The 9,903-nt window shown below is 45.3% G+C and overlaps 1 non-coding gene across 1 annotated transcript; it reads left to right on the plus strand.

Moving 5' to 3' along the window:
- The first annotated feature begins 3,600 nt into the window (after positions 1-3,600).
- Positions 3,601-3,707, plus strand: LOC124557465. The gene has a single exon (XR_006968724.1). It is a non-coding gene; the product is annotated as a U6 spliceosomal RNA (small nuclear RNA).
- The last annotated feature ends 6,196 nt before the right edge of the window (positions 3,708-9,903 follow it).

Raw genomic sequence — 9,903 nt, forward strand, 5'->3', positions numbered from 1 at the left:
AACCATTAATTTTAAGCGATATAACGTGCGACATCAGCGGATTTGATGGCGGTGGATGCCCTTCGCATAAGATACTCAATACCCGAGTCGCCCAGGCACTGGGCTTCCAACGTGTAACTGTGTCATCGTTGTCCTTCGATAATTTGTTCGGGGTAAACTGCCGTGTGTAACATGGTGCTGATGATCTGGGTCTTCGTTGACTATCGCAGATTGTACCAGGGAAGAGATGGGACACACAGGCAGCACATTACTCGATATTTCAATACTGCACAAGAGCAACCGCTCAGTAGCCGTACCTCGAAATACCACGTATTCTCTGTGAAGTACAAAGACACTGAGCCTCTGATCACCTCACTTCACAAGAGACGGATAACGGAGTGTGCACATAAACTCCGCTGTTGGAAACTCTAAGCATGGAAAAAGTCTCACCAATTGATGAGTGGCACTACTCTTTGGTAGACGCCAGAGGCAGTGAACTATATACCTCAATCCCTCTGAGGCGATGCCTCCTGGTTGTGAACAGAGCGCCGTTCAGACTGATAGACGTACACTCCTGGAAATGGAAAAAAGAACACATTGACACCGGTGTGTCAGACCCACCATACTTGCTCCGGACACTGCGAGAGGGCTGTACAAGCAATGATCACACGCACGGCTCAGCGGACACACCAGGAACTGCCGTGTTGGCCGTCGAATGGCGCTAGCTGCGCAGCATTTGTGCACCGCCGCCGTCAGTGTCAGCCAGTTTGCCGTGGCATACGGAGCTCCATCGCAGTCTTTAACACTGGTAGCATGCCGCGACAGCGTGGACGTGAACCGTATGTGCAGTTGACGGACTTTGAGCGAGGGCGTATAGTGGGCATGCGGGAGGCCAGGTGGACGTACCGCCGAATTGCTCAACACGAGGGGCGTGAGGTCTCCACAGTACATCGATGTTGTCGCCAGTGGTCGGCGGAAGATGCACGTGCCCGTCGACCTGGGACCGGACCGCAGCGACGCACGGATGCACGCCAAGACCGTAGGATCCTACGCAGTGCCGTAGGGGACCGCACCGCCACTTCCCAGCAAATTAGGGACACTGTTGCTCCTGGGGTGTCGCCGGGGACCATTCGCAACCGTCTCCATGAAGCTGGGCTACGGTCCCGCACACCGTTAGACCGTCTTCCGCTCACGCCCCAACATCGTGCAGCCCGCCTCCAGTGGTGTCGCGACAGGCGTGAATGGAGGGACGAATGGAGACGTGTCGTCTTCAGCGATAAGAGTCGCTTCTGCCTTGGTGCCAATGATGGTCGTATGCGTGTTTGGCGCCGTGCAGGTGAGCGCCACAATCAGGACTGCATACGACCGAGGCACACAGGGCCAACACCCGGCATCATGGTGTGGGGAGCGATCTCCTACACTGGCCGTACACCACTGGTGATCGTCGAGGGGACACTGAATAGTGCACGGTACATCCAAACCGTCATCGAACCCATCGTTCTACCATTCCTAGACCGGCAAGGGAAGTTGCTGTTCCAACAGGACAATGCACGTCCGCATGTATCCCGTGCCATCCAACGTGCTCTAGAAGGTGTAAGTCAACTACCCTGGCCAGCAAGATCTCCGGATCTGTCCCCCATTGAGTATGTTTGGGACTGGATGAAGCGTCGTCTCACGCGGTCTACACGTCCAGCACGAACGCTGGTCCAACTGAGGCGCCAGGTGGAAATGGCATGGCAAGCCGTTCCACAGGACTACATCCAGCATCTCTACGATCGTCTCCATGGGAGAATAGCAGCCTGCATTGCTGCGAAAGGTGGATATACACTGTACTAGTGCCGACATTGTGCATGCTCTGTTGCCTGTGTCTATGTGCCTGTGGTTCTGTCAGTGTGATCATGTGATGTATCTTACCCCAGGAATGTGTCAACAAAGTTTCCCCTTCCTGGGACAATGAATTCACGGTGTTCTTATTTCAATTTCCAGGAGTGTATTTCGAGTTGTCAATGTGTACTGTACATGGGATGTGGCCGTTACATCTTCCAACGTCATCGGCACCTGACTAAGAATGCCATTGTTACACCATATACATCCGTTACTTCGCCTGCAGCGCCCTATAGGCTATCTCTTCATACCTCTTGTTAACTGCTTTGGACTGACTTTGCCAGATATGACGTGTCAGTCGTGTAACAACTTTTACCACTGTATTCGATAATGACATAAAAACAGAAATCTAGATAGTGCAAAAGATAATTACAGCAATATACAGTCAAGTGGTGGTTTATTCTTTCTTTTGAAGAGATGCACCGCCTCAGTTCAACGCCCACGAGCGTGCAGTAGTAATTTGGGGGAGAGAGCTGCACCTAGAGGATATTATACTCAGGAACACATAACGATTTCTGGTCCATATTATCTGACATGAATTCGAACTACAATATACATTAAGCATTCTCCACCATTTTCTGTAGCTTATGTTGTTGCTAGACATGCGGTTGTGTTTTGTGCGGCATTCGTAAATATTTCGAGTCCTACATATTTAAGTGCTGCATAGCATGTTAAAGATATTTGGAAGATACCGTTAATTTTTCAGTCATAAAATTTTATGACGAGTAAAACCGTACATACTTTTAAAGCTAAATGTATAACGTGAGACGGTAAAGACATACTTTGTTGGTCGTGCACCATCTTGTACCTTGAATTAGATTAAGGTCTTTCACCATGAAACGTGGGATATTAGCAAATTAACTTAATTTAATTAATGATTTAACAATTTTATCAGTCTTGAAAATGAAAATTTGTGTTAGTTTCCAACAGCTTCAATTACAAAATATATTAAACTTGTAACAGATTTCTTTTAATAATTTTTCTTAATTTAATTTTATTAACTGATTATTGATGTGTAGTAGAGTACCAGTGTAACAGAATGACAACTAAATACAGTACAGACAAAAGTTTCTCGACTGCAATGATTTTAAATTACAGTCTGATATTTGTTCCTGGTACATGACGATGTTGTTCCTTGGAAATTTTTTCACATTTGTAAAAACCTTAGTTTTTTGGAGTTTATTTTGTGGTTTCTGAAAAAGACTACAGCACATAAAATGAGTGCCGTTATCTAAAAATGGAATAAGAAAAAGTGTTGAACTTTTACTACAGAGCTGGCTAAAGGTGAAAGTCTGAAAAGTGCCCATTGTAGAACACTCTCTCCTATTCACACCTCCATAAAATTCCGTGATGTGTGCCCGATGGTCATTAATGACAACACTTTATTTTTCTACTGTACCTTATATTTGTATCCTTCTATCTGTGCAACTCTCAATCGAGACTGGAAAAATTGATTCATAACTCCGCAAGTCCTTCAAAATGTAGTATTGCTGTTGAAACTTTCTGGCAGATTAAAACTGTGTGCTGGACCGAAACTCGAACTCGGGACCTTTGCCATTTGCGGGCAAGTGCTCTACCAACTGAGCTACGACTCACGCAATATCCTTTCTTTCAGGAGTTCTAGTTCTGAAAGGTTCGCAGGAGAGCTTCTGTAAAGTTTGGAAGGTAGAAGACGAGGTACTAGCAGAAGTAAAGCTGTGTTGACGGGGCGTGAATCGTGCTTGGGTAGCTCAGTCCGTACTCGCTTCGGCGGTACATATACTAAAATTGGAACGATACAGAGAAGATTAGCATGGCCCCTGCGCAAGGATGACACGCAAAATCGTGAAACGTTCCACATTTAATTTAAAAAAACGTTTCATATCAGCGCACACTCCACTGCAGAGTGAAAATCTCATTCAGTATTGCTGTTGTCTTTACTCTTCTATTGTTCAACTAAAGAAGCCTTTCGGGCTATTTCGAACTGCGTAGAAATTTATATCCCATTCTCATTAAAAATATTTTTAGTATTTAAAAAAAAAATGGTTCAAATGGCTCTGAGCACTATGGGACTCAACTCCTGAGGTCATTAGTCCCCATGAACTTAGAACTAGTTAAACCTAGCTAACCTAAGAACATCACAAACATCCATGCCCGAGGCAGGATTGGAACCTGCGGCCGTAGCGGTCTCGCGGTTCCAGACTGCAGCGCCTAGAACTGCACGGCCACTTCGGCAGGCATCATAATATCAAAACACGACAGAAAATCATGAACAAAATCGTAGACATCGGTCTAAAGAACTTCCGGTTACCATTAAAATCTCTTACAGAGTATAACGTGGCAACAGTTTCACCTATTGTCACGTTATAGAGTCAACACATGGTGCGTGAACTGACACCAACAAAATCCATGGAGGATATACGTAGGATGCAAAGACGACTGTTGTTGCGTCTTAAACTACAGGGTATCGGTGGAAGCCTGTATTATCCAATACAGAAATTAAGGAGCGCTTGGCAAGCCAGAATACATGGGGCAACCTAAATAAGTGAAGATTAGTGCTCCAATTCCTAAAGCGCTCGGTAGAAAGGTAAATCTTCGCATAAATGAACTCGACGAATGTTGTATACACTTCCACTGCATTAGGTCTACAACTTTTCTTCCGCCGTTTTTTCTCGAAGTTTATTATGAAAAATTTACAAAACATTTACGATTTAAAATTTTGGCCATTTCTGACCACTGCCTTCTTCCATCTTTCGGGCAGCATTCGAATCTCTCGGCTACAGAAGTGGGCGTCTTTTGAGAAGATCCATGAATCGATCCAGTGACAGGAAGTGCTGGTCAGCCACACTGTGCGTCATTGTCCGAATAATGTGGTAGTTTGAGGGAGAAATGTTTGGAGAATCCAACAGGTGGTTTGGGATTTCCCACTACACCGTTTCCAAGTGAATACATTAAAGTTTTTACAATTGCAAATATGGCCAAACATCAGCTGTTTAATGGAATGACGACAATGAAAATTTGTTCCAGATCGGGACTCGAACCAGGATTTGCCGCTTATCGCTAGCGGTCGCCTTACCATTAGGCCATCCGTGCACATCTCACGAGCAGACCCAAACTTCCATATGTCATCAACCATGCGTCTGCAACCTGTACTCGTACGTCCATTATATATATTCCGGAACAGGTGAAACATTTTACTTGAAGTCACTTGCCCGGTGTCAGCGGTTAGATATGATACTGCAGTCCCTGTGTTATTCCGAAATACTACACAAAGTTCCTTTGGACATGCAGAAGCAAAGCTGTGGACGTAATATTTTTAGAGTACAAAGAGATCAGACATAGCATTCTCGGACTGTGGGGGATACAGTGCGTCACAGCACAGAAGATGAGGGTGCATTCACGGCCAAATGACAGATAACGAAAGAAAGAAAGAAATATCTTCCAGGGTGGTACTGAACATATAATAAGAATATGTGCACTGTGGAGAGAATTAAATCAGCTCGTGATTGTTCAAGTCCATGATACAAAGGGGAAGGAGAAGGACGATGAGGGAAGAAGGAGAGAGAGAGAGAGAGAGAGAGAGAGGAGAGAGAGCTCTGGAAGCTGTGTTCTGTCCAGCGGGTATAGTTTCGTTTCACTGAGCGATCGGTAGGAGCGACGAATAAACTGTGAGAAACACTATTTCCTTAAACTGTTACTAGCCACAAACTGTACTGGGCGGTGTTTTACGTTAGAGCGTCACGGGAAACTACCAGAAGGGGTCAGTACAAATGGTTGCTGGGCAAACACAGAACGAGGGTAGACCTAGCAAAAGTCGGTATTGTAGCTGTAAATTGTCGTATCTGTGTTGGGATAAAACCAGAGCTTCAAACACAAATAGAAAGCACTGAAGCTCAAATCGTTATTGGTAAGGAAAGCTGGCTAAAGCTGCAGGTAAGTCCGGCCGAAATTTTTACAAGGGACTTAAGCGTGTTTAGAAAGTATACATTAAATGCAGTTGGTGGAGGAGAGTCTGTTGCTGTCAGAAATAGTTTACCCTTCCCCCCCCCCCCAATCTCAGATGATACACTTGCTAAATCAGTTCGAAGAAAAACTTGAGTCTAATTTCAAGTGGGTATCTCACTCACAAACTTATATATAATAGTGACTTCAAACTAAACTCGATATGTCAGCGAAAATGTGTGTTTAAAGTCGGTGGAAGGCATTAAACGCCGTCAGAAATCGTACTGACAGCTTTCTCAGAAAATTATTTTGAATAATTAGTATCGGGGTCCACTCGAAGAATGAATGGCTCCGAAAAGATAGTTGACTTCTTAGCTACAAATAACCCTGAACATATAGGGAGCATCATGATGGATGCAGGGGTTAGTGACGACAAGGTCCTTGTAGGAAGACTGAATACCTTAACATCCAAACCCACTAAAATAGCCGCAAAAATATCTGTTTAAAAAAGCAGATAAAAATTCGCTTGACTCCTTCTTAAGAGGCAGTCTCCTCTCCTTCCAATCTGACTATGTTATCGTAGACACGATGTGGATTAGATTCAAAGACACAATATCGACGGAAATTGAGAGATATATACCACATAAATTAATATTAAATGTTACTGATCCCCCATGGTACACAAAACCGCTGAGAACACTGTTGCAGAAGCAACGAAAAATTCATCTCAAATTTTAAAAAACGCAGAATCCCCAAAATTGGAAAAGTTTGGCAGCAAATATAAATTTAGCGCGATCTTCACTGCGAACACTTATAACAACAAAACTCTGCCAGGAAGTTTCATGTCAGCGCACACTCCGTGGCAGAGTGAAAATCTCATTCTGGAAACATCCCCCAGGCTGTGGCTAAGCCATGTCTCCGCAGTATCCTTTCTTTCAGGAGTGCTAGTTCTGCAAGGTTCGCAGGAGAGCTTCTGTAAAGTTTGGAAGGTAGGAGACGAGATACTGGCAGAAGTAAAGCTGTGAGGACCGGGCGTGAGTCGTGCTTCGGTAGCTCAGATGGTAGAGCACTTGCCCGCGAAAGGCAAAGTTCCCAAGTTCGAGTCTCGGTCGGGCACACAGTTTTAATCTGCCAGGAAGTTTCATATCAGCGCACACTCCGCTGCAGAGTGAAAATCGCATTCTGGTGGCACTCAGATTGTTAGCAGATGATGCTGTCATTTATCGTCTTGTAAAGTCATCAGATTATAACGTAACGAATGTAGGAAGAAACCCTTGGGTGGAACAGAATATACCAAGTAGTTAATATTTTTTGAGCAGTCGAGGTATAATTTCCATGCGGTAAGTGCCACCAGGAAGCGCTTAACAATAGAAGACAAACTTAACCAGTCTTGAGACTTACCGGGCTGCTGCGGAAACAAATTGTTAAGCGTGTTTTGAGTCCGAGTACGAGTAAAAAGCTAGAAGGTTGGAAATGGTTTCCGCTGAGCAGGTACTGACTGAGAGGGCCTACGGACAATGAGAGGATTAGCGCGAGCGAGCGGCCGGGCTTTGCCGGTATGGAGTTTACAGGCGGCTGCAGGTAAGCCGCGCCGAACCGCAGGCAGTTCCACCCTAAGTAGCGTATACTGCTGGCTAACGACAGTCGTAGCACTCGCTTTAATAACCCGAAATTAGGCGAGGAAGGTTGGTACAGGAAATCCAAGAGTGCTAAGTCAATCAAAGTAATGCAATACATCGTACAAAAAACTAGCAACTGCAATAATTAATACATTTACAATAAAACCATTCATTCCTCAAAAATGTTGGACTTTGTGAGTGACAAATTATTTTACGACTCAGAATAAAAGGTGTGTCCGCTAATGGTACTGCACAGTAGACATCATAGTGACAAACAACTAATGTTACATTGTTGTTAAATATTCTATAATACACTACTGGCCATTAAAATTGCTACACCACAAAGATGACGTGCTACAGACGCGAAATTTAACCGACAGGAAGAAGATGCTGTGATATGCAAATGATTAGCTTTTCAGAACATTCACACAAGGATGGCGCCGGTGGCGACACCTACAACGTGCTAACATGAGGAAAGTTTCCAACCGATTTCTCATACACAAAAAACAGTTGACCGGCGTTGCCTCATGAAACGTTGTTGTGATGCCTCGTGTAAGGAGGAGGAATGCGTACCATCACGTTCCGACTTTGATAAAGGTCGGATTGTAGCCCATCGCGGTTTATCGTATCGCGACATTGCTGCTCGCGTTGGTCGAGATCCAATAACTGTTAGCAGAATATGGAATCGGTGGGTTCAGGAGGGTAATACGGAACGCCGTGCTGGATCCCAACTGCCTCGTATCACTAGCAGTCGAGATGACAGGCATCTTATCCGCATGGCTGTAACGGATCGTGCAGCCACGTCTCGATCCCTGTGTCAACAGATGGGGATGTTTGCAAGACAACAACCATCTGCACGAACAGTTCGACATCGTTTGCAGCAGCATGCACTATCAGCTCGGAGACCATGGCTGCTGTTACCCTTGACTCTGCATCACAGACAGGAGTGCCTGCGATGGTGTACTCAACGACGAACCTGGGTTCACGAATGTCAAAACGTCATTTTTTCGGATGAATCCATGTTCTGTTTCCAGCATTATGATGGTCGCATCCGTGTTTGGCGACATCGCGGTGAACGCACATTGGAAGCATGTATTCGTCATCGCCATACTGGCGTATCACCCGGCGTGATGGTATGGGATGCAATTGCTTACACGTCTCGGTCACCTCTTGTTCGCATTGACGGCTATTTGAACAGTGGACGCTATATTTCAGATGTGTTACGACCAGTGGCTCTACCCTTCATTCGATCCCAGCAAAACCCTACATTTCAGCAGGATAATGCACGACAGCATGTTGCAGGTCCTGTACGGGCCTTTCTGAATACAGAAAATGTTCGACTGCTGCCCTGGCCAGTACATTCTCCAGATCTCTCACCAACTGAAAACGTCTGGACAATGGTGGCCGAGCGGTCCGCTATGGTCGCAGGTTAGAATCCTGCCTCGGGCATGGATGTGTGTGATGTCCTTAGGTTTGTTAGGTTTAAGTAGTTCTATGTTCTATAGGACTGATGACCTGAGATGTTAAGTCCCATAATGCTCAGAGCCAATGGTGGCCTAGCAACTGGCTCGTCACAATACGCCAGTCACTCTTCTTGATGAACTGTGGTATCGTGTTGAAGCTGCATGGGCAGCTGTACCTGTACACGCCATCTAAGCTCTGTTTTGACTCAATGCCCAGGCGTATCAAGGCCGTTATTACGGCCAGAGGTGGTTGTTCTAGGTACTGATTTCTCAGGATCTACGCACCCAAGTTGCGTAAAAATGTAATCACATGTCAGTTCTATTATATTTGTCCAATGAATACCCATTTATCATATGGATTTTTCTCTTGGTGTAGAAATTTTAATGGCCAGTAGTGTATACAGGGTGTTACAAAAAGGTACGGCCAAACTTTCAGGAAACATTCCTCACACACAAAAAAGAAAAGATTTTATGTGGACATGTGTCCGGAAACGCTTAATTGAAGGAAGGTAATGTTGACTTCGGTGCTTGTGTTGACATGCGACTCATTGCTCTACAGTACTAGCATCAAGCACATCAGTACGTAGCATCAACAGGTTAGTGTTCATCACGAACGTGGTTTTGCAGTCAGTGCAATGTTTACGAATGCGGAGTTGGCAGATGCCCATTTGATGTATGGATTAGCACGGGGCAATAGCCTTGGCGCGGTCCGTTTGTATCGAGACAGATTTCCAGAACGAAGGTGTCCCGATAGGAAGACGTTCGAAGCAATTGATCGGCGTCTCAGGGAGCCTATGACTCGCGACTGGGGAAGACCTAGAACGACGAGGACACCTGCAATGGACGAGGCAATTCTTCGTGCAGTTGACGATAACCCTAATGTCAGCGTCAGAGAAGTTGCTGCTGCACAAGGTAACGTTGACCACGTCACTGTATGGAGAGTGCTAGTTGTTTCCGTACCACGTACAGCGTGTGCAGGAACTATCAGCAGCTGATTGGCCTCCACGGGTACACTTCTGCGAATGGTTCATCGAACA

This window comes from Schistocerca americana, chromosome X (genome assembly GCF_021461395.2).
Source record: "Schistocerca americana isolate TAMUIC-IGC-003095 chromosome X, iqSchAmer2.1, whole genome shotgun sequence".
Lineage (NCBI taxonomy): Eukaryota > Metazoa > Arthropoda > Insecta > Orthoptera > Acrididae > Schistocerca > Schistocerca americana.